This window comes from Maniola jurtina, chromosome 14, assembly GCF_905333055.1.
Source record: "Maniola jurtina chromosome 14, ilManJurt1.1, whole genome shotgun sequence".
NCBI lineage: Eukaryota > Metazoa > Arthropoda > Insecta > Lepidoptera > Nymphalidae > Maniola > Maniola jurtina.
The window spans coordinates 7,291,732-7,318,863 of record NC_060042.1 but is presented as its reverse complement, the minus strand read 5'-3'; the positions used below and the strand labels follow the sequence as shown (position 1 = coordinate 7,318,863).

The 27,132-nt window shown below is 36.4% G+C and overlaps 1 protein-coding gene and 1 long non-coding RNA gene across 2 annotated transcripts in view; one reads left to right on the top strand and one right to left on the bottom strand.

Moving 5' to 3' along the window:
* The window catches only part of LOC123872156, a 170,328-nt gene that overhangs the window by 64,459 nt on the left and 78,737 nt on the right, over positions 1-27,132 (bottom strand). The gene's annotated exons all lie outside the window — the stretch shown is intronic.
* Positions 10,229-24,445, top strand: LOC123872158. The gene is made up of 2 exons (XR_006797419.1): positions 10,229-10,354; positions 24,386-24,445. It is a non-coding gene; the product is annotated as an uncharacterized LOC123872158 (long non-coding RNA).

The window sequence follows — 27,132 nt, the reverse complement described above, 5'->3', positions numbered from 1 at the left end:
TTCAGGATTTTGGGGCCTTGCAACGGAATATATTATTATATCAAACTGTTGCATCGGCACGAATGACCCAAATTACTTACCCATAAAATAAAACAAGATAAAATCGACACCAAAGTCAAGTACTACTCTTAAAATACCACCACCGACGAATGATTCATATTTTATTTATGCCTTTCCATTCGATATATTTTTTTAAAGTATCGTTGTATAATGTTAATTAGTATTAAAAAGTTATAATAGACCTGTGACTTATAACACCGATCTACCTCTAGGTAGGTAGGTACGTAGTTTATCTATCTATCAGTCTCCGAGAAATTCTAGCGTGAATGGAGTCGGAGAGCAAATCAATTAAAGATCGCTATTAAGACCTTTAGAATTCAATGGAGATTGCGATTTATTTCCGATAAACTTTTAATTTTTCAGACAAATTCATCTTTCTTTAATGTTTTATTTAAAAGACATTTATGTTAGTATCTACTATCTATTAAGTAACTATGGAAACAAGTAACGTCGCATAACTTAATTACTTTTTTACGCTCGTGCGAATGAGGCCTTAAAAAAGCGTTGCGTTAAAACCCGGCGTTCCGCTGAACCCACAAAGTGTGCGTTAAAAAAGCGTTGACGTGTGAGTGAACAGATTCTTGGGAATGCATATTTTGTTCTATTTGAACGCTTTTTTTAACGGACGTTAAAAAAGCTCTCGTGCGAATGAGGCCTTAGTTACTCATTTATACCTATAATTTGAGTTACATTTCGTTACACCGAGCCTGGGTTTTTTCCGACAGGTACAGTCAGCAACAAATCTAGGTTTGCACCTGCCAGTACAAGTGACTAAGGACGGATGCAAGCCCGGCTTTGTTGCTGACTGTACTATATGAGCATTTACCTTTATCCATGAAACCCGGATAGGATTGCAGAGATCTACTTCATATTCTTATGCGTACTCGTAGATAGCGCCAAATGCGCTCAAAGAGTCAACTTAATTAGGAGTATTTTTACCCTCGTATAAAACAAGGCAGTTATAAATTTCTCCCTTACCCGGAGCAACTTTAACTTGTAAGAAACGACTTCACAGTTAATTACTTTGTATCCAGTTAACGAAGTGCTAACTTATAATGTATGCAGGTCTCTTGTTCTCGATAAATTAAGTTATAATGTCTTTCTTCCGCGTTTAGCACAATAATTCCTATCTACCTACCTATTTTAGAGGAGCAATTTTAATACTATAGGATTAATTAATTTTTAAGGTTTAGTTGTACCTATTAAATGAAAATTAACTTTAACTGAAATGCTTTTGAATCTTCGCTCTTTTACGCTTCCTTTGTAGGTTTTTTTTTCAAAAGGTGTCTCAAGTAGGTAAACATATTCATCGATATTTTCTAAATTCGCTTTATTGGAATATCTATTGATCAATATATATGAACTAAAGAGAGTAGAATAATCAAGAACAAACAAAAATTAAAAATATGAAGCTCAAAGAAGTTTGTTAATTTACAGTATCAAAATATTAACATACTGTGTAATCTACTGTACTTACTTAAAAAGATACATAATGATAATATGTATTATAATCAGCACTTGTCTCTTTTGCATTAAATGGAAACGCCAACAAATTAGTGCTCAACTCAACAATGGTTAATGAGCAGAACAGCGCGACTTGTAATACGAGAGGCAGTTCAAAAACGGTTGAGCATTCTCTCATTGTACATGTGATTGTGTAGCTACCGTTTGGAGCACTGTTATTTGAACATTTGGTTTAGAATATCTACGCTGCGTAACTAAGAAGTTTTGTTTTTAATCGACTTCCAAAAAGGAGTTGGTTCTCAATTCGGCCCATTTTTTTATACTCCGACTTTTTCGAGGTTTCTGGGCCGAATTGCAATTTTTTTAGGTTTCCGTACCTCGAAAGGAAAAATGGAACCCTTATAGGATCACTTTGTTGTGTGTCTGTCTGTCCGTCCGTCCGTCTGTCCGTCCGTCCGTCCGTCGTGTCTGTCAAAAAAACCTATAGGGTACTTCCCGTTGACCTAGAATCATGAAATTTGGCAGGTAGGAAGGTCTTATAGCACAAGTAAAGGAATAAATCCGAAACCGTGAATTTGTGGTTACATCATTAAAAAAAAAAAATTAAAATGTGTTTAAATTTTCAAAGTAAGATAACTATACCAAGTGGGGTAACATATGAAAGGGCTTTACTTGTACACTCTAAAACAGATTTTTATTTATTTTTATGCATAGTAGTTTTTGATTTATCGTGCAAAATGTCGAAAAAATACCCGAGTTCGGAACCCTCGGTGCGCGAGTCCGACTCGCACTTGGCCGGTTTTTCAGCAGATTTTTAATCAACAGCAGAAGTTTTCGTTGTGGTCCCATAAAAATTGCTAGGTCCAACTCCTTACTCCTGATGCTACAGGATTTCTTCCCGCCTTCTACTCACATACTGTATACTTATTACACAAAATATCTAAACAACCAGGCGTAAAAAAATGAGCCAGCCCTGCGTGAATAAGTTCTGGCTCTGAACTTTTAAATATTGAATGAGGCGAAACCGATGTGTAGTCGGTTGTCACAAGATCTGTCAATCAACTGTTCAATTAGCTAAATTCAAGGGCAGTTGAACATTTTCTGATTGTCTAACTTCTACTGCCGACGCCATTTGTCCTAATTATAAAATAACAAAAGGCTCGACATCTACACTTGGACTGCTGTATTCCAGCTAAGCGGCTGAATTTAAGCAGCTTATAACTTTTGGCATCAATACCATTGCAGTCGAAATGGACCACGTGAACACTAAACATAGCTGCCGTAGAAACTTGAACTACTTTTATAGTCACAATGGCTGGTAGAGGATCACCAGAAAGTGTGCAATTTTTGATACTATAAAAAATAGTTTAAATTTACCTACAAAACAGCTTCATCGTCATCACAATCATCAGCCTGTGGACATCCACCATTGGATATAGGCCTTCCCTAAAGAGCGAAACCACCTCATCCACTCAGCCATCCTCATCCAACCACTTCCCACCAGCAGCGTCATATCGTTGGTCCATCGTGCTGGAGGGCGTCCCACACTACGCTTGCTTATACGCGGTCTCCACTCAAGGAAAGTCTCCGCCAAGGACAAAACAGCTTAGAAGCAGAATATTGTATGAGTTAGGACTACGAACATTAAGTTCAAAATTCAAAGTACTTTAAATACCAATTCGTTCAACTTTGGCCGCAGCGTAAAATGAGATTCAAAACGTTAAGTCTATGACCGATTGATTTCTAGACCACAAAATTCAATCCGAAAATTTCTAGATCCAAACCTTTCGAACGTTAAATCCAAACTCATTTAATTTCGGGGAAATCGTTTGATCCGCCACCGAGGATTCGATTAAGTACAAAGTAAGTATGTACAAGCAAATAGCCTCGTGAGTAAAATTACCGTATTTTATACCTGTTTATACAAACAACTTTTTATTTATCAATAACCCCCGACCCAAAAAGAGGGGTGTTATAAGTTTGACGTGTGTGTCTGTGGCATCGTAGCTCCTAAACTAATGAACCGATTTTAAATTAGTTTTGTTTTTGTTTGAAAGCTGGCTTGATCGAGAGTGTTCTTAGCTTTAATCCAAGAAAATCGATTCAGTCGTTCGAAAGTTATCAGCCTTTTTCTTGTTACTGTAACCTTCACTTGTCAGGGGTGTTATAAATTTTTAATTTACACTTGTTAAAGTAATGTACTGAAATACAAAAAATAATGTACCATCTTCACTTTACGAGCAATTCTTGCGTTTAGATACATATTAGTATGCAATTGTTTTCTTGGGGACGATTAAGTGTGATTTAGGCAATGCTGTACTTATCAAGTACATCTAGATAAGTTTCATCACTCATCATTGATCAAAAAGGACAAGATACAGGGTAGTTCGCTACTGCCCATAACAGTTCGAAGGGCGATGTTATACAATAAGTTAGTGCATTTTTCTAGCCAAAAAATATGGAGGTAAGTGGACACTTTATATTCATACCCTTTAGAACTAAAAGCGCAAACAAATTACAGCCTTATAAATTGGATGAGCAGAGCAGCCTCAGTTGCACTTGTAGTACAAGAGCTGTCACTCGCCTGTTCAATTGCCTGAGTTCAAGGAGAGTTGAGGATTTTCTCATTGTTCCGTCTCTGACAATGAGCTCGGGATTTTATAGAGTACCAGACAACATCAGATATCAAAGCGCTTTGATCATTAATGCATGATAACCAAACTGAAACTAGTACGGTCGGCCTCAGAATTCGAGTAGCAATTTCGCATCAAAAACCGGTCGCGCAACACACCTAACGCATAATATGTGTAACCGTGCCACGCGAATATGATCATTAATGTGCTAAGCGACTTACGGCCTGTCACTGTACCTATACATTTTAAGTAAACATTTTTACTCTTGTTACACAAGTTACGTTATAGAGCAAAATCCCGGAAACACCAGACTACTTATTTTCTGAGAAACAGAATGTGTGGAATATAGCAGTGCCAGTACTAACTTGTGTCGTAGGTAACGTCTGGCGTCACTGGGATCTTGGGCCATTATATAGATAGATAGAATAAAAGCTCGTCCAGCGCCAGAGTGGCTAAAAAGTCAAGGGACGTTGCTGCTCTAATATGAAGACAACTCTCTGAGCTCCGGTTTCATTTTTGTCATAGCTACATGCGGCATTTCTAATTTATGTAGCCTTTGTTGGATACCTAAAATAAAATTTAATTTAAAGGGTATGTTATTATTAGAAATTAAATTGTACCTACTTTGAATAAATGATTTTGACTTTGACTTTAAACGGCTACGCACTTTGTCTGCTTCGACACTTGGAAAAGAGTTAATCTAATTTTAATGAACATAAAAACACGTGAATAATTATACTTACGTAGTTATTAATTCATAAGCCTCTGAGCTTTATATAATCACTACCCATATTACAAATCAGAAAGTGTGTTTGTTTGTTGGTTTAACGGTCTGTTCTTCAATCACGCCGAAGTGGAGCAACGGATTGGCGTGATTTTTTGCATTGATATCATAAAGACATAGTTAAAGACCTGGACAGGTCAAGCACTAGAAATACTTGAGACAAGCACTAAAAAGGTAACAGCCAAAAAATGAAACACCCTGTGCAAGTGTAGAAAACTTTACAAAATAATGCTTTACAAAAAATAAAAATAACATAAACCACTCAATGCGTAAAATCTAATCGTATTTCCGTAGATAGGTAAGTAGGTATAAAAATATCTTACTTTGTCAATAAAGTCTGGCATCCAATAAATCTCAAGAGCAGGAACGTCCCAATATAATTATCTTTTTAGTGTCGTCGAAATAACTTTACCCAAAAATATCCGGTCGTTAGTCGCCACGTTCCCGGATTAAAATTAGTTAACAGAACTTAGTTAAAATTCTGCCGTATGGAGTTACTTGGATTATACAGATTATCTATACATATAATAAAATTGTAGAAAAGTGGTGTCTGTACAGTGGAAATATATAAAAAAAGTAGCAGGGGTTGTTATTATATCGATGCCGAACCCGAAATTGTAATTAATTTTTTTTTGTCTGTTTGTCTGTTTGTCTGTGTGTTTGTGCACGCTAATATCAGAAACGGCTTATTCGATTTAGATACGGTTTTCACTAATATATTGTAGTAAGCTTCACTTAACATTTAGTGTTTATTTCATGTCAATCGGTTCATAAATAAAAAAGTTATGTCAATTTAAAGAATCACGGCGAACATTTTTAACGTACAGTGTACGTACTACACGCCTCGCGCCTGAGCGTCCGTGGCTATATAAAGCGCGCTGAGAGCTATTCCACGCAAACGAAGTCGCGGGCACAGCTAGTTATTAAAATAATAGTTTGGAACTAGTAGGGACGGTTTATTGCGTTACTTTTTCATTGAGATGTTCTCAGTTTATTCAGAGGGGTGTTATAAGTTTGACGTGTGTATCTGTCTGTGGCATCGTAGCTCTTAAACTAATGAAACAATTTTAATTTAGTTTTTTTTGTTTGAAAGGTGGCTTGATTTAGAGTGTTTTAGCTATAATCCAAGATGATCGGTTCAGCCGTTTGAAAGTTATCAGCTCTTTTCTATGTAGTTACTGTAACCTTCACTTGTCGGGGGTGTTATAAATTAATTTACACTTGTGCAGGAATTATTTTTCATTGTGTCGAGGAAAAATCAATGTATGAAAAATCGTTTTACTTATTTGACGGAAAACTTTACTTGAGGATAGCAGGCAAATATGCCGATAGTCAATGAATTAGGACGGTACCTACCTGAGATTTAGTCCTAAAACAGAGCTAAAAATAATACAAATAAAATGAAATAAGGAAAAGGAACTCCGATAAATGAACACGGGTACCTTTATACGTACTTGTACATCCCTCCCTAATATAGCTTTTCTACTAAATCACTTTTCGAAAAAACGTATAATAAAACTCTCTCCGCCATTACAAGAAAAAGAAAGCTCTACACAAAGAGAATTTGTTTTTATTTTATCAATTAAACTAGTATTGTCCAGCTCCACTTGCGTTGACAGGGTAATTTATTCCCCGGGAAGTATTTTATTTTCCGGGACAAAAATGGGCTATGTTTAAATCCGGGATGCAGACTATCTATCTAGATGGTTCCTCTGATTTATTTCTCTTATTTAAACGAAAAAAAATCTGCGTTTTTTCCTGATGTAGCTATTCGAATGCTCAGGTCTTTAACTAAGATGTAATGGCTCTAAATGTTGCAAGTTCGATTCTTTCTTATCACATATTATTATGAGCTTTAATAGAATAACGCCGGGTTCCTATACTTGATCTATCTTTAGTCTGTCGATAAGTTACCTAGCAACAGATATTCGTCAAAAAAGCTCATATAATTTTAGACAAACAATTACATTGCTAAGTAAGTAATAATATTATATATCGACATATTACAGATAAATTGAATGTAGGAGGCAGGAGCCTAAGTTGTATCTATACAATACCTACGTGGCGGCACCCGACAACTATACTCGTACAACTTGTAATACAAAGAACTATAAGTAAGACAGCGTTTACAGGAGTATCCGTTGTACAAGGACACAAGCTTCTGAAACGTAAGATTAGTTCCTTCGTAATGAATAGATCATATCTAACGTAACCGTGAACAATGGGTTGCCTTCAGGCGATTTGGACGATCAATGCCAGATCCATTTAAGCATAGCAATAAAGGCAATGAAGTGAGTTCCAAGATAAGCTTTTGTACTGCCGAATGATTATAAAGAAGTTATAAAATATTCGGTAGCGAAGCGTGTCCATGACAAGGTAAACATTATGCGACGCTACGATATTTTTTTAGATAGGTATAATTCCGGTTTCCGCTTGATAAGCATTACCTACTTCTGATATAACTTGCAAATAAATACGTACTTTTAGCTATTTTTGTGATTTAGATTAAATGGAAATTTGTGGACTCTTTGTTAGACATTTTGGCTTGACCTTGACGATACGATGATACCTAACTGGTGGAGTAAATCAACGAACGTAACTGTTTTTTTAATAAAAAATTGCGAACAAACGAGCAGGCGAGTCACCTGGTGTTAAGTGATTACCGCCATCTATGAACACCAGATGTACCGCCGATGCGTTGCCGGCCTTTCAGGAATTTGTAGATAGTTATGAGAAATGTATGAACTTAAAAGGAGTAGAGAGTACCAAAGCGATCTATAAAACAGCACTTTACAATTACATACATATTCCTAGAACCTGAGCTAATTAGGAAAAGATGGTTTTACTATTTACTCCTTCAATCTTTTAAGTGCACAAGCATTCAATAAATAACTTCCCATATTATAAGCACAGTCAATAGATTTAACATAAAATTACACTTTATTTTTATAACATCGCTTACCTGTTAGACCCTGGCGAATAAAGGACCATAAATTCAGGCGGGAGAAAAAAATTAAGAGGAACCATTCGGCTCGGAGGCGGCATTAAAAAAAGTATTATGGAATGTCTGATTAAAAACGCGTACCATTTCGAAGCTCGGCGTGTGGCTAGATTAGTTTCGGGCGAGTTTATTTTTCCACTTTTCTTTGAAGCGGGGAATTCGGTGCAACCGTGTCAGGTGAAGTAAAGTGGTTCAGTTCTGGACGCGTCGCGCCAACCAGCTCATGACGAAAGGCCCGAATGGGTCTGAAACTACCCCAAACTCACTTCAAGAAGCCCTTAGCAACCTGGGCGATCTACTCGGCTTCTGGAGCGAGCTTGGATGGCTGGAGTGAAGACTTCGGTGAGGAGGGGCGACGCACACCCATCGCGAAACGCTTAAGTGTGGAAACCAGCCCAGAGAGAAGAAAGAAGAAAAGGGTCTGGAACTAATCGGGCTTCACAGGATTCCACGGGATTTTTAAAACCTTAATCCTTCAATCTACGCAAATGGAGTCGCGGGTATTATCTAGTACTTGTTATTAGATTGTCAATAAGTGATGTGTCATTCAGTTGGTTCAAAGGAAATTGACTACCTGTCCTACTCGTATCCACAGGAAACGGCAGAAATCACATGACACTAATATTATAAAGGCGAAAGTTTGTGTGTATGTTTGTTACTGCTTCACGCAAAAACTACTGAAAGGATTTGGCTGAAATTTAGAATGGAGATAGATTATACCCTAGATTATCAAACAGTTTACTTTGAATCCCGGAAATTAAAGAGTTACTATGGGATTTTTAAATATCATATATCCACGCGAACGAAGTCGCGGGCATCAGCTAGTATTTTAATAAATATGTAGGTATGTACTTATTCATTTGTTTAATAAAAGTCACTCTCAGTAGGTTATGTTTATACTGAACACTATACATACTAACTAAATGCTGAATAGAGTAGGTAAATTAGGTGGGGAGAGGGTACTCCATTATTCCATATGTGCCGCGTCACCTCACGCTTCCTGCGGTCTCTCGTACCCCAAAATGCTATTATGATCTAAGTACACTTACATAACTTCCATTATCATGCTGTTAATTATTATGCTTGTCATTATGTTTTGTTAACCTTCGAGAAATTAGTAAAGTAATTGGACACTACAGTCACTACACTTAACCACAATAATATTATTTGTATGTTGAGGAGTGTCTGTGTTACTACGTTCAACTTATCTACATAACGCACACAAGCAAATGGAAGAAGCAGGCGTTATTTCATGTATTCGCCTATACAGGGAATGCTTAAATGCAAATGTAATCTTTGCATTGTGCATTGTGAGGTCTACATCTCCTCAGGATGCTCCAGTGTCAGAATGAAACAGCAAACTCCGTCCAGTAGTTTTTGCGTGAAGGAGTAACAAACATACACACACACACACACACACTCAAACTTTCTCCTGTATAATATTAGTGTGAAGTGTGATTGAAAGTTAATTAATAGAGCTTGATGCACGATTGATATGCAATTTCAGCACAAATAAATCAAACCTAATTAATATTATTATTTATTGCAAATGTTTGAATTTTCACTATCATTTCAATAATTAATACGCCCATCATAGAGATATTTAATTAACATTTTGACAGACTCCATTAGTGTAAACGATAATATTATTCAAATATTGGCTATTTATCATTTCTTTCGCCGTTTTTATTATGGTTTACTTTTATTATATTCTAGTGGTAGGCAGTTTGTGTTGATTATTATCTGATTTTATATTTTATTTTATTAATAGTATCAGTCATACGGTCATGCTCAATAGCGGATTGATTAAATAAGTAATCGTTAGAACCAAATCACAAACAAAATTGTACGTCTACTTTATAATATGTGTTGTTATAAAATATTTTTCGTTATTTCTCGATTGACTTGACTAAGATAGGGTTAACTGCAACTTTTTACAGAATAAGAGCAAAGGTTCCTTTTTAACCGACTTCCAAAAAAGGAGGAGGTTCTCAATTCGTCGGAATCTTTTTTTTTCCTTTTGAGGCAGGTACGATCGCTAAAAACGTTGTGTCTAGTAAGTTAGCAACTTACATCAAGCATGCAAAGTGCAAACACATAAGTCACACACATTACAGAGAGACGACGACTAATCTAAATAATTTGAAAACAAACGTTGTAGAGCAAATAAATGACAAGATTTGAGATATTATGTCGACTATGAACGTTGGTGATAATTTGTTTGCGCGCGGTGGCACGCGACGCGACGTTCCGTGTTTGCACCATACCATAATAAAGAGAGAGCCCGCGAGTTCCAGACCTCCGTTATTTTATAAAACCTTAAAGTTTTTCTGCGTATTGTATGTCCCCAATACAGGGAGGAACGATCAGCGACTATGAGGTTTGGATCATGGTGGCTTTGGGAGATAACAGGTAATAAAAAACATCTTACGTCAAAGTATAAAGTGTAGTTTTTTATATTTTCTACATAAGTATTAAAAATTATGTCATGCATTGCCAGACACTTAGTATCATGATCTGTGACAACCGCCTGTCAGATACCCTTAAACTTTTAAAATTGGCTGTCTGGCAGGGGGTTGCTACCATACTAGTGTCTGGCAATGCATGACGTGATTTCTAATAAGTGCTATACCGAAAAAAAAATTAGAATTTATAGTTTAACGAAAGATTTTATACATTTTTGTTATCTGTTATCTGTCTTCATAGTCGTTAATCGTTTCTTTCTGTGTTGGGGTCACCGCGTATTTTTAGCTTTTATAAAATAACGAAGATCTGGCCCTCCTGGGCTCTTAGTCCATAATATTTATACTACTGGATCAACTCCACGATTTACTGTAACTCCCCGGTTCGGAGATGTCATTAGGATAAATCACCGTCAGTTTAATACACCTATTTCATATGTTATGTGTAATATTAAGAGGAAAAATGTGCTTCTATTTGGCGTTATTTGTATCATAAAGTATGCAACGAGCTTGGTTCTTATATTTTTTTCTAACAGTTTATAGCTAAGTTGTAGATAAAGGAAGAAATCTCGGGTCAGGTCAAAGTATTATACTTATTTTATTTATGAAACGATGTTTTCATAATATTTTAAAATATTTAGTCTAACTCGTCAGTGGACATTATTTTTGTGAATTTACGGTTTTTACAAATCAGATAGCCAACGAATGTTGATTGAAATGATAAATAAGCAATTCGAATTGTAATTACTTTTTTAATTATTTATCAATATCGTTAGTTAACTGAAAATTAGACTGCCCAAGTACTTTCTTCCACGTAATAAAATTCCTAAAATGTCAATTCCCAAAATGTCTAGCCGTAAAGGAGATCATTCTAGCTCCATACATTTTTGGGCCTTTTCTGAAAGTGCCGGCCAACGAAAAAAAATGGTACGGATCGTTAGAACTAGCCATTTGGAGTAATAGTTAATATGGCAGAAAAGTTGTAGGATTGTTCTGAACCAAGATATACAGGGTCGAAGATTCGTCATTTTCATACATTTTATTGATTTCTAAAAGTGCTGGGAAACATGAAATAATGTTAGATATTGCTAGAACTAATGATTTGAAGCAATTGTCATTATGACGCGAAGGCTGTGGGGCCATTATATGTCGTGTTATACAAGGTATACAAAAAATGAATATACTTTGTATAATTAATTGTAACCGATTTTATGATTTTGTTACTGTTCTGATTGTTTTAGACGAATTTGAATACACGTACAATTATTTTGACTCCCACGAAGTGCTGGATCAGCTGCAATGTGGACAAAATTCGTTTATACATACCTGGATTGTATGCGGCCTTGTAATACTAGGTGATCTCCTCCAGCCATCTCCCAAACTTCTGCCACTGGGATATCTCCGGCGAGCTCTGTGATGAATGCACCATTTGGTTATAAGTACTGTTCACCATAGTAACTACCGGCCTTCTTCAGTCGATAGCTGCCCAAAGCAACCTGCGTCGATTCTTCTGTGAATCTAGGAAAGTCATTGAACGCAGGATGTCGGCTTCCATAGCCTAGAAATGAGCTCTTCTTCTATTATAATTATTGTGTGTGATAACAAGTTCTGCTAAACTGTTTTGCGCATTGACCAGTTCATGGATTTTGTCAAGGAAATCACGTGCATGCACGTTGTTGTCTATCAGAACATGATAGCCGTTCAGCAATGCTGACAAAATCCTGAAATTATCGATCATGTTACTTAATGTCCGGTTACAAATCCTGAATAACCCTGAGTAAACAAAAATCTCTTCCAAAGCGGTCGTTAATCATTTACATTATCCAGCAGCAAATGGTAAAAAGTCTAGATTTATTGGCTTGGTCAGTAGTTAGCTGGGTTTTTTTCTGATGTTTTGTTACTGGCATTTGTGCCACATAACCGCACACCTCAAGAAAGAAAGATTACCTCAAGATTGTTTATGGTATCTCTAAAACCATGGACTAAGATAAAAATCCAGTAAAAATCTTCTATATCATTTAAGGTATCATTTAAAAGTTGCTGCAGCGTGTAGATTATTGTTCCATCGCAACAAATATAAAGGCTTTTAGTGGTTTCGGAACTTGTGGTTAGGGTATGATTTTCACTGGATAAAGTAATTAGTGCTTTTCTGAAGATATATGTACATGCCTGTATCTGTCTGTACATGCCCTTTATAGATAGCCTTTCTTTCTTGAGGCATGCGGTTATGTGACACAAATGCTAGAAACAAAACATTTAAATGAAACCCAGCTAATTACTGGCCAACCAATAAATCTAAGCTTGTTAACATTTGCCGCTGGATGGTGAAAGTGATGAACAATTGCTTTAAAAGAGATTTTCGTTTGCTCAGGATTGATCAGAGTGACCGGGCATTAAGTAACGTGATCGATTATTTCAGGATCGCGGTAACATCGCTAAACAGCTATCATGTTCTGATAGACAATAACGTGTACTACAGACGTGATTTCCTGGACAAAATCCATGAACTGGTCAATGCGCAAAACAGTTTAGCAGAACTTGTTATCACACACAATCATTATAATAGAAGAAGAGCTCATTTCTAGGCTATGGAAGCCGACATCCTCCGTTCAATGACTTTCCTAGATTCACAGAAGAATCGACGCAGGTTGCTTTGGGCAGCTATCGACTGAAGAAGGCCCGTAGTTACTATGGTGAACAGTACTTAGAACCAAATGGTGCATTCATCACAGAGCTCGCCGGAGATATCCCAGTGGCAGAAGTTTGGGAGATGGCTGGATGAGATCACCTAGTATTACAAGGCCGCATACAATCCAGGTATGTATAAACGAATTTTGTCCACATTGCAGCTGATCCAGCACTTCATGGGAGTCAAAATAATTGTACGTGTATTCAAATTCGTCTAAAACAATCAGAACAGTAACAAAATCATAAAATCGGTTACAATTAATTATACAAAGTATATTCATTTTTTGTATACCTTGTATAACACGACATATAATGGCCCCACAGCCTTCGCGTCATAATGACAATTGCTTCAAATCATTAGTTCTAGCAATATCTAACATTATTTTATGTTTCCCAGCACTTTTAGAAATCAATAAAATGTATGAAAATGACGAATCTTCGACCCTGTATATCTTGGTTCAGAAGAATCCTACAACTTTTCTGCCATATTAACTATTACTCCAAATGGCTAGTTCTAACGATCCGTACCATTTTTTTTCGTTGGCCGGCACATTCAGAAAAGGCCCAAAAATAATGATCTCCTTTTCATTCAAAAAAGGATAACGTTTTTCTCCCCGTAAATGTAGTCCAATTTTCATAATATTTAGAAAAGTTGTAGATAGGTATAATGAAGAACTATGCTCGTAGTTTTTAATTTTAAAGAAATATTGCTCATGTTAAAAGTTACCTAGCGTCTAAATATCCATATTTTTGACCTAAAATCTTTCTTGAGTATTTTTTTTAAATGTAACTAAACTAAAATAAAACGTACGAGCCTGGTTTAAGGTGCACTGAATCTAATGAGACCAAAATGGTCTAATTTTGAAAACGTTTGGGGGTAAAAATGGTATCACCAGAAAACAATATTTCAAGAATAAAATGTTTCCAGAACGCATTCGAAGAACGCATCTAACTTTATACCTACTCATTAAGAACAAAGTCGAGACAAAAATGAATGAGTACAAATAATGTGAATAGCAATAAATGCCATATTAAACTTGTATTAAGTTTAGACGAGCAAACAGAGAGTAAATAGCTGCTTCAGCTCCTGTACACTTCAAAGGATGGAAGTAAAATTCAGAGCGAACGTTAACTTTGTTGAGACACATCTGCTTCTAATAAATTAGATACGAGTAAATAAAGTGTTTCGCTGTTATCCATCATAAGCCTCGAAGAGTTATTTTCTTCTTGACGTTATTATAACTCATAGATATAAAAATATACTTTTATAATTAGGGTGAGTTTTGAATAACTTTCTTAGATGAAAAAAATATTCATGTAAGTTGATTAACAAACTTATAAAGGGACTAGGAGTTCCAAATGCGCCTTTTTAAAGAGCGCACAGACGCACAGAGAGACCGAATACACAAAATTATAACACAATGTACGTTGTAAAGTGAAATCACTATGTTGGCACCACAACGAGAGTTAATTTAGCCATCGATAGTGACTGACAGGCATAGACCTGTCAGAGCGAGAGCGGTGAAGTGACGCGACTACGTTCCAGTTTACGTTACATTCATAAATTAATTTTCCATTTATGACGAAAAGGGAGTCATAAAGTCATGTTAAAATTTGCAAGTCCAGTTTACGGTTGGCTCCCCTAGATAACATAAGGATTTGGGGAAATAAACTGCAAAAAGATGAGTATGATACATACATATTAAGACCAACTAAACGCTGGGGCTTTATCATAATATATAACTTTATTGTACCTACTATGGAACCAAATTGTAGACTTTAATATTCCATATTAGTACTTATACCCTAATATCCTACCAACCTAACCTAACAAACTATCTGATCTTCTCTAATGAATATTCAGAATTATGTACTTTGTTAAAAGGTGTGATGTTACTGAAATACTACAACCATTCCAATTGTAACAGTCAATAATATGAACTCATTCAAAGCTGTTGTCACTTAACAGACACCCATTAGGTCATGGAATCCTTCAACAAGTAGGCGTACTTTGTGTCAGCAGGATACTTTATAGTTGAAGAGCTAATGGTACTTTAGACGGTATTTCAATATCAATGAAAACAATAGTGTAGTTCCATGAAGAACAAAAACTACCTAAATAACGAATGCCGGTGACTTGTAGATCCCGTTGAAATTTCTCAAAATCCTTAGGATGAGTAAACTTAGACTGGGATTAGAGAGGAGAGAGCCTACGTGCAAAACTTTAGTTTCTAGATTCAGCTGCTTATGATGTGGGTTCAGGTAGGTACGTTGGGAAGTGGATAATAATATTTCAATCAGTCAGCCAGTTTCTCAGATGATTTTGAGTTCTATATCGTATAATACCTATGCAACAAGTGTAAATTAAAAATTTATAACACCCCCGACAAGTGAAGGTTACAGTAACTAGAAAAGAGCTGATAACTTTCAAACGGCTGAACCGATTTTCTTGGATTATAGCTAAGAACACTCTCGATCAAGCCGTCTTTCACACAAAAAAAAAACTAAATTAAAATCGGTTCATTAGTTTAGGAGCCACGATGCCACAGACAGATACACACGTCAAACATAACACCCCTCTTTTTGGGTCGGGGGTTAAAAATACGACTGGTTCAAAGATTTCTCACATACTTGAAATGCGAATTGCAATGACCGTGCAATCGCGTTTGGTTACGACGGTAGACAGGCATCTATGATGAAAGTAAATATTTCAATTTGCATGTTTTGTTTCCTTGACTTTCATAAAATACTAGCGACCCGCGCCGCGCCTTCGTACGGGTATTTTATTACGATTTTCGTAGGGATCTCTATTTAAACAATATAGCCTATGTCACTCAGGAATATTGTAGCTTTCTACTGGTGAAAGAATTTTCAAAATCGGTTCAGTAGTTCCAGAGATTACAAACAAAGTTACAAACTTTACTTTTTTATAATGTTAGTATAAATAGTCTGTCTGACGATAAAATCATATAAAAATTACTACCATCAGCTCTTTACATTATTATTGTCTTGCATTATTTCAGTTTCTAAGAACCTTCCTCAAGACTGTTTATTTTCTCTCTAACGTCTCTGCACTCAGGCGGAAAGCGTTACTTAAATAAATCTGTAGAGGGATGTTTAAAACGAAAAGAGATGTGATTTAAACGTACTCAGTAAAAGGAGGAATTTTCTGTGTGAAAGTACCCATACGTGTAATTTCATTTTCACTAATTGGCTTCTTGATTTTTACTTAATAATAATAGCCTTTCGGCTTTTATATTATGTATTTATTTTGTACATGGGCGTGAGAGTAAAAAGTATATGAATAATAATTATTTATTTATTTAAGAAAAATATTTACACAGTTTACAATAATTCAGGTTACTCGTGACTTGAGTTTTTCCGTACACCACTACTTCGTCTAATATTCTAATAATGTATTTGGGACTTTGTCTGTGTTGGTGTTAGCTGGTGGGCGTGCTCTGCCTTTTTGGAGTGTTTTTTTTTGTTAAAACTGACTGAAAAGCGCTCTAAGGGGGTGCCGTGCGTATGTCGGCGAGCGCCGACACAGACGGGGTCCATACTTGTATAGTTTAACTAACTTGCTACAAAAAACTACAAACTTAACATTGGCTAATCTTTATAAAGCCAGACGAGAGAGGGAAAAAAAAAATGTATTTTGACATATGAGTATTTTCTGTCACCGATTTTGTATGAGTATCACACCTGCTCGTTGCCCTACATTATATATTTGCAGGTGGTCCGAATGTGACTTATACCTAGTGATAGTACACTCCAAAGCGGTCTCTACCTTTGTTAGTCCAAAGTTATCTTAGCCTCAATATATTCTAACGTGATTTTAACCTCTACAGTTTTGCTTTCGCTACCAAAATTTTAATGTAGATCTCAAAAGCTCTTATGGAGAAAATTTATAATGTAAGAGCAAACGTTCAACTAGGTTAGATGAAATATAAACGAGGCTCTTTTGCCTGCCGAGCATAACTGCCGATAAAAGATTTAACGGGTTCACGACCAAAGACATCAAAAACCACGCCAAAGCGCTATGAGTGCCTTAAATTTAGGTTAAGATAAGTGCTATCGTAGGAATAAAATGGTTTTAATTAAATACAAGCGCCAGCAGTAATGTCCCCTTTAGGGTAATTACACTGTTCTAGGGTAATTTTAAAACGTTTTATTTTTGTGTGGACAGATAATAATTTAAAGTAAATAGAAGTAATGAAAGCTTTTGTGTGCTTTTTGGAGCTTAATTAAGTCCTGTTTGATAATATTAAATATTTTTGGAACATTGTTCGGTTTGGTCTCGCCGTCTGCGCTTCATGAAAACACAAAATACGTATTCTATAAAAACACTAACTTCTTTTGATACGGAGGTCCATTGTGATTGCTAACAATTTCGTGAAATTATGAACTATGAGATGACTGTAAGGGCTTGTTTAAAAATGTCAACGCAAAACGAACACAACGAAGCAAAACACAAAGAGCGCTCAGCGAAAAAAAAAGTTCGAACAGCTCCCTTTCTATTGCATAAATCTGAAAGGAGCCTCTAATTGAATATTCTCTTTAGGTAATGCCGTCTTATTTCACCCTTTTAAAATAAAATATAGAAGGAAAGCGGAGCATGTACATTTTATCGTGTCTGTGAAGGCGACCGACGGGACTGTAATTTTTTTTAAAGGTAGGCTTTGAAGACTTTCGGCGCGACTGATGCGACCATACTAAACACTGCTAATGTATGGCGCCGCTTCCGAGCCACAAGCGTGATGCGTACGGCCGACTCACGACGCGCTAGATTTTTCAGTATTCAGTAGGTACTTATTTCAGCATCAGCCTCGGCGCATCAGTCGCTTCCGCCATGACTCACGGATATCATCTCATTCAATAAAAATTGACTATGGTGGAAAAGTGAAGTTATTTGAAAACCAGTGCAGTGCATCGAAGAATATCCAGGTCTATCGAAGGAGTTAAAACCAGGTTAGTCTCGGGCAATTCCTACCCAAAATTTCCACCAGGCCTTATCATACACAAAACGCGGAAGCAACAGTACGGCGAAACGTTATTCTGAACGCATGTGCGATTTGTATTATAAGGAGCTATATGAAGTAAGTCAAACTGTAGAGCAAGAGCACCGAAGCTCGTAGGCGTGCTCCTTTGCCTTTCCCCCTAAGCGGAGCGGAGAGGAATTGTATTCAGTCGACAAATCAGATTATTAATAGATGACGTGAAAAATCTCAAATTGGCTGATTGAACACATCTCCCCTTCGCTCCCCTTAGGTAGAGAGGCAGCCTTCGTATGAATGCCATTGCAAAGAAATCCGTTACATTACAAATTACAATACAACTTTCATCAGCCCGCATCTATCTTAGACTGCATCATCACTTACCACCAGATGAGATTGTAGTCAAGAACCTGAATAAAATAAAAAAGACGCATTTGACAGCGTCGCGGTCACTGCCGTGAAACGTTGTGTCTATCCAAGCCTTTAAACAAGGTAAAGCGGGAAACTTGGCTCGTATTTTCCGCTAAAAGTTCGTACTTTTACTATTGCTATGTTAGTTGAAATACTTTTTGAGTTACGGAGCGAGTTATAAAAGAACGACGTATTGTGTGGAGGCGGTCAAAACTAACAAATCATTCCAAACTATCCAAGGATTATTTTGTTCTTTGCCCTGGTTCTCTGACTAAGCCTCTAGAACACACGAAATAAAGGAACTATATACCTACCTTTTACAAGCTTTTAACAACTTAGATTTCTAAACTCAAGTGGAAAAGTTCGGTAGGTAAAGAGCACCGTAGCAGAACTTATTTTGGTACCTACAGACAAATCCGTTTGGCTATTCCAATATCTATTCAATCTAAAAATATTCGATTTCATGCTTTTTGCTTACGTTTTGCATGATTGCTCCTTGATTATTCATTATACACAAATTGCTCTACCCGTACTCGTAGCATTTCTTACTTAAAGTTGTAGGAAGACAAAACTTTTAATCTGTTTGAATAAAAATACTCCATCCCATCTATCTATGAATTGTTACAAAACTGTTGAAATCTTTTTGTCTCCATAAACATTTTCATAAGTTAAGTAGGTTATTGCGAGGTTTTCGAGCCGAAACTTTTATTCTGAATTGATCATTTCTTTAGATATACCTACATATATCGTCATCATCTTCATGATCAACCAATCGGCGGCTCACTACAGAGGACAAGTCTCCTCTCGGAATGAAAAGAGACAGTCTACCACGCTGGCCAAGTGGCCAACATTATGGATATTATCAACTCTCAGGCATGCAGGTTTCCACAAGATATTTTCCTTCAACGTTAAAGCAAGTGATATTTACTTTAAAACGCACATAACTCCGAAAAGTTAGAAATCCGTGCCCGTGATCGAGCCCCCGACCTTCGAATAGAAGGCGGACGTCCTAAGTTCCTAACCACTAGGCTATCACAGCTTCTCATAATTGTATAGGTATAAGAGGTAACTGCTAGCTTTTTCCAGCGATTGCGTGGGTTTAGGATTTCTTAATTCTCGAGGAATCGTTCTTCTCAAGGTAGCATCTATACTTGGTTCCATTCGGTAAGTTCCTACCTAGTTGATGCATCTAGAAGTAACGAGTAAATAGACACGCAAATATACATGAAACTCTTTAACGTAAAACATTAGGCAAAATCCCTTGAACGTATTTGCTAATTCCCGTGTTTTTTTTTTATTATATTTGAGATCCGTAATGAAATCTAAGGCATAAATATAGATGATGCTAGAACTGCGTAGCTAGGTCGCCACAGCGGGTGCCTTTCACTGCGATGATATTACTAAACCGCTTTATAACCGCTGCTGTAAGAAATTATATTGCACTAAGCTAATCATTTTAATGTTGTTTTTTTTTTTCAATTAAAGTTATTTCTAATTTTCTTTGTTTTCTATCACTTTTTCACGATGAAAATGACTACTTAGTACTTAATATCTACATAAATTCGCGGACGATACCTAGTATATGAAGTATATGGCATTACCTTGTAGTATTTCATATTTATACCCAGATTTATGAGAAATAACAATGCCAAAGAAGGAAGCTTATGTCAAAACTGAGTTGAAGCTAAAGATAGTCCCTAAAGAGAATAGGACTTACTTGATCAAAGTGGAAGTGGACGGATCCACTTCCACTTTCGGACACGGACGGATTGTGGGAATGGGTATAATCTTCTATAACAAAATTCCTCAGTCAATTTTGGACTTGCCTTTACACAGGTTCAAAAAATCTATTAAAAATATGCTCTTGAGAAAAGCATATTATACTATCGAAGATTATGTAAATGATAAAAAAGCGTGGATTTGAACTTCGATTCGCTCCAGCAATGCGCAGGACTTCAATTGCTTTTATACATGGCATAATATTGTATATCAAATCTTTGAAAAGAGCAACCGCCGAGTTTCTTGCTGGTTCTTCTCGGTAGGAAAGGCATTCCGAACCAGTGGTAGATGCTTTTGACGATTCGAAAGAACTTGTAAAAGTCTAATTGAATAAAAACATTTTGAATTTGAATTTGATCGTTATTAATAAATTAAACGCTTTGCAAATAAGTGCAAACACCGCATAAAACAAACAAAAACACATTATGCAGATGCGTGCTTTCATTGCGGCCACCATTTCTCCATCCCATATTAAAATCAACACAGCACAATCAACGAATGTAATCCGATCCGAGTATTTACACAATCAGAGGGATTAAAGTAAAAGCTATCCAATAAAATGTAAGCTCATAACGTGTTATTCAATATGGGGCAGTGTGTGCCAACAATGAATGCCGGCCAAACAGCTGCCTCAGTACACGCGTACATATTTTAGCATACCTAATTAAAAATATCATATTTTGGTAGATAGTTAATATACATTGATACTAAATCATTTATTAGTTTAAATCAATTTCAAATATAATATCGCCAAATCCAGATTTCAGAACAATTCATTATTATCATTTTATTGGACAACTGGATGATGACAAAGAGTTCGTTCGTGTGGATTTAGATTTTTGTGAAAACCCCGTGGGAACTCTTTAATTTTCCCGGATGAAAACTAGCTAGAATCCGACTCCAGGATGCAAGCTATCTCAGATTTCGCCAAAATCGGTTTAACGGATGGGCCGTGAAAAGGTAACAGACAGACATACGAGTACTTTCCAATGTTAATAGGTATGGATAATATGCAAACACACATAGATTTACTATGTGGATCTAGTTAATTAATTTTATAAAAATGGATTTAGGTGCGGCGCAAAATTGTTACGCGTGAAAGTCTCTACAACAGACTACTGTGTACTATAACCAGCAATGGACGTCTATCGGTGGATATTGTTGATGATGATGATAAAATAATGCAGGCAAACGCAATAATAATATAAAAATCTTGCTATGCAAAAATAGGTATTACACCAGTAATTAATTAAGCGTAGGTATAATATTTTGTTCTTGAGATAACATATTAGCATATAAATGGAGCTTTAAATAGTAAAACAAGTTTAAAAAATAATATATAAAAAATGTTCTCGTTAGAATAATAGCTGCGGTCCGTAATCACGGTAATGTTTGCCTTCATAATGGATTCACACCGCACACCGGAAACTGTATGCAGCTGATCCACACGATATGAAACTGTTTGTTTTTCAACAGTCACTGTTGTATAACTTTTCACTATATGATGACCTTTTATATAAGGCTCTTGATCAAATGGAAAGTCGATATTTATAAAAAGGTTAAACAAATCGGAGTCATGCTCGTAAATACTACAGGTAAATTCAAATCAGGAGTGAATAGCCTTCTGCACAAGCGCGCTCCAGCTTAGACCGCAATATCATAGCATCAGTTGGAATTTTCAGCCAAGTCTACAATATCCATATCCATACTAATACTTACTATAAATGCGCGTTTCTCTGTCTGTCTGTTTGCCTGGTACGTTTTCATGGCCCATCCGTTTAACCAATATTCACGAAAGGTAGAGAGTTTTACATGCCGGGAACGGACATAGGCTTCTTTTGCGTCGGAAAATCAGAGAATTTCCGCGCGCTCTTTCAAAAACCTTCGCCAACGCGAAGGCTTTATCGTTATACTATTTTATTTAAAAAACTTAACCTTAAAACACTAACTATGTCTGCCAAGAAAATAATAAAGCAAAATAATAAATATCTAAAAATGATTAGCTAAATAAAAATACACAGATCGTATTTAATTAGATCCAAACGATTTGAAATCTGGACTTATTGTTTACCAAAACACAATTTATAACAAAATATATTATTGTACCTAATCATCACAATATTATTATTAAAATCGTTTTTCATTTACTTTTCCAAATAAAAAGCTCCCATGGTTAAGGCGATATTAAAGTAACTTTATAGCCTATAACTCGTTTACAACTATAATAAATGTATAGAATAATGAAACGAAAAATTATGCGTTACCCAACAAAAAATCAGATTTCCATCAGAAAAGCAGTAATTTGATTCAGTGTTAACAATGAAGGTCGTTTCCGACGTTATAAGCAACGAATTTCGTATCCGCGTCATTTCATATAACATACCGTGCAGTATGAAATGGAAGCTATATTACTTGATAAAAGGTACAAAATTAAAGCCGGTAAAATTCTGTATCCATTAAAACTTTTTCGAATAACTCTACTTACCTACGAACGAGTTGTTTGTTCGTTATATTTTTTGTCACCGAACATGAGTATTGTAGCTTCGAAGCCGCAGTTTTAAAACCTAAACGAACCTTTTTGTCTCACTTGTATTATTTGTCCTAGGATCGAAATAAGTTTTCGAATTTTCATATCCATACATAATATCGACTAATCGATGAACATCATCACATAAACCTGTAGAATCAACTATTCGACATAGACCTTCCTAAATGAGTGCACCGAAATCAAATCTAGCCTACTCATTCAGCTACTTCCTCCAACCCTCTTGATATCGAGTTCAATGATCTGAGGGGCGCTTAGTCCGTTTACTTTTACGCGGTCGCTATACCAGAATTTTTCGGTTCTAAAAATCATCTGTCGTACGACTGGTTGCCCAATACTCCTACGACTGGTTAGTTCCAACAGAATAAATCTCTATTACACAAAGGTATCTCAGCAAAACCAAGCATAGACGCATTAAAGAATCTCAAGCGCCAAATTCTACCGTAATCAAGTGGTAAATAAAACCGCTACGACCTGCCAAAATAGTGCTACCAGTGTACAAAGCCAAAATCTCAGTTCTTTTATTGCGGCCAAAGTGAATCAGAATGCGAGGCATAAAACGTGTATCTGCAAGCTTAGGTAGGCACGAAGGAGCCGGCTGCGAAAATTGGATCCCACGGGATTTACCGAGACGCCTTACGCAAACGCTCGGATTTGGTGCCTCAGCCGTTTACGTTGACGTGTAAAATATTCACTGGCCTTGTCGAATATGTATATTGTATAGGTAGTGTCTGGGATCGTTACGTCGAGTGAATATTTGCCGTTTCAGCTGTAAACAAGCGTGTAACTGAGTTACGATGAGTGACACCACCTTTTATGATATAGTGAACTATGCCTGTTTATGATCGATGTGCTTAATATTCTGAAAATATTTCAATTTGTCTGTGACGAAAATTTTGGCAAGACACTAATGTAAATTGATGGTCATGCTGAGTATTAAAATAATATAGGTATGACACAGAAAGTAATAAAACAGTGCAGAAAAATAACTGTTTCAGTCGTAAGTACCAAAATATATGTAGTAGGTACTGTAACGGTACCATTAGCCATTTTTTTTTAAAGAATATTTTAGCCATGCTAATCATGATTAATACTCCCTTTTCCCCTCCAATTAAGCGTAAAGCTTGTGCCAATTGTGCCATTGTGGAATGCAATCGGTGGGACAACCCGTACACACCCGTAAACACCCCGTAGTTACAAGTTGGAATTAAACAACGCTCGCGCGTGTTTATCGTTGCCTACAGTAGGTATATATTATGCAGTGTCTAGGGAAAACTTCGAGGAGGATAGCGGCAACTGCAGCGTAATGAACACGAGGGACCCAAGAGACCCAGAGTTTTACAAAATGAAAAACCTAAAACTACTCTCATGTGATTTTTTAACTTTAGACAGGTATAAAATTAACTGCAATCTACCATGGTGATTATGGATAAAGAGCCAGCACGTGTCAGACCGTATTATTTTATAAAAGCTGAAAGTTTCTCTGCGTATTGTCCCCAACACAGGGAGGGACGATCAGCGACTATGAAGTTTGGAGTATGGTGGCTTTGGGAAATAACAGGAAATAAAGGTGTAAAACATCTTAGATAAATCAAAGTATAAAGTCTAATTTTTTGGAATAGTATTACAAACCACGTCATGCATTGCCACTCTATTGACTAATTTCAATTAATAACCATAATCCATATTATATGTAATTTGAATTTTAAGTATCGTGACTTTGGGGATTGATAAAAAAATACCAATAGCTAATTATTTTATATATATTTTTTTCCGTCTTGTTTTTCAATGTGCATGCAATTTTGGATTTTATTAACTTCCTCCAAGTGGAGATAAAGGCTTATAAAAAAAATATAACTATTAACGTCTGAATAACAACAGCGTGTTAAGGGCCTGCCGCCATTATTCCTTTGAAAGTATTGTTATTCAACACCTATCTAGTCCTACAAATGACATCACAAAATTTTCAAAAAAATATGTACAATAGTTTGGTTAATGGTCTTTAGTTATTTAGAGTTATTTATTAAAATAATCGTTTATTACGATAAATACACGAATCTTATACAATAGTAGCTTCATTTAAGATCGTGTATCAACTTCTTTACCTGTGCAACCATGAAAGTAAATCTTACATTTAATAATAGAGAATATATATATGATACACTTTCGAAACGTATTTTATTGTATTTCGACATTCTTTATGAAAAATTCACATTTGGGTAAAATAATCCTAGTCGGCCCTGCGCGGGAGACGCGTCGCATACGGCAGGCGCCCTTCAGACGTGGTGGATGTGCGCAATTTTTCCCGCCAATCGCTCTCGATTTACGAAAAATATTTTTTGTGTGATCTTATTGTAGCGAAATTATTATTTATAAATTATTGAATAAGGATGATTTGTTTTAGTTTTAAGAAACTTTTATCATCCAATATTAGTGAACTCCATAGTAAATAGGTACTTAGTAGTGTTTTTTAGTTATTTCGTTGTTTTAAATTGTGTTAGGTAGATACGAAGGTATCATAGTCAAATATCAGGATGCCGAAAATATCTCGACTAAAACGATCCCAACTACAAAAGATTGAAAGCATGAAAATCGCGTAAGTACCTGCTTATCTTCCCATATACCTATTATTACATAAAAATATTGTGCGGCACACTATTTTTTGGCCCGATCCCTGGAATTGAATCCAAAACCTCGTCACCTATAGTGGAACATTGAAACTCCTGACTAACTAGGTACTACTACTTACTATAAACGGCCTCGCCCCCGGCTTCGTACCTACGGCTTTTTTGAAAATAAATAAGTAGAGCCTATGTCACTCAGGAATAATGGTAGCTTTCTACTGATGAAAGAATTTTCAAAATTGGATCAGTAGTTCCAGAGATTACTTCATACAAACTTTACTTCTTTATAATATGAATAAACACACACCATTCCTTGTTGCGTCATTCATGTAAGCAGCTGGGCAAAATACTGTAAGTAGGTAAGTACTAAGTACCTACCTACCTAGTAACTTCCTACCCACCGACACAGATTACAATAATGGTCAAAACTTATTTATAAGTAGGTAGAGGTACCTATAATAGCACCCCATAGTACGCGACAGGTTGACATGGCAATCGGATAATGAGCCGCACATCACCCGCGCTATCCCGCACCGGGTTAGCGCGAGGGCTGTGCGGGTGAGTGGGACGTCCCCATCCCGATTGCCATGTCGACCTGTCGCGTACTATAAAATATGCTAGTTATAATTACCTACTTCGACCTATCGCCGACTAAAGTTCGCGATAGGTGGAGATGGCAATTGGAATATGAGGCGGGGGGACGCCCCGCACACCTGCGCTCGCCCGCACCGCTCGCTAGCACGGGGACTGTGCGGGTGTGCGGGGCGTCTCCACCCCGATTGCCATCTCGATTTACGATATACCTTCATAATATTGCAAATTGTACGATAGGTACATAGGTAGGTTACTAACAACAGATTCTTTGTTTACTTTTATTATTTTAGTTGTAGTTTACTCACCCCCCGAGGGTTCTGTACTCAGGTATTTTTTCGAAATTTTACACGATAAATCAAAAACTATTGTGCATAAAAATATATACGTAGTTATAAATAGTTACCTTTGAAATTTGAAAATACTAATTATTTCTTGATGGCATAAATTTTTAGGGTTACGTACCTCAAAAGGAAAAACGGAACCCTTTTTTTGACCTATCTCATAGCCAGCGTTTACAAATCTAAGCATACGTAGGGACTGACTGACTTTGTTTTATACTATGTAGTGATGACGCAGTTTTCGCGGCAGCTTATGAAAGTGGCAGAGGCGGCAAATAAATAAAAAAGACAGAATACCTTGAGCGTTTTTTACCCGACTATGGCAAAGCCGAAAGGAAGGGTTATGATTTTAGCAGTGTATGTATGTATGTATGTATGTATGTTTGTATCCAGATTCTGTGTGTTCCACCGTAGCGCCTAAACTACTGGGCCGATTTTGATGAATGAGGTGTCAATCGATTCGTTGTAAAGGCCCGGGTGACATAGGCTATATTTTATACGAAAAAAATTGGCCAGATGGATGTTACATCAAAAAAAGTGAGGGTCTTAAAAAAAATTAATTGCTATTGTGTCGAGTGAGATGTCCAATGAAAGAGGAGAAAATTTTGAGTTCATAAATATAAATATAGTTATTATTAAAATATACCAAGCGACAGAAAACCATTTTTTAATATAATTATTATTTCTTATTCAGCGCCACCTATTGGTCATTCACGAGACCTCGGTTGGTCGTCGCATCATAGACAACGGAA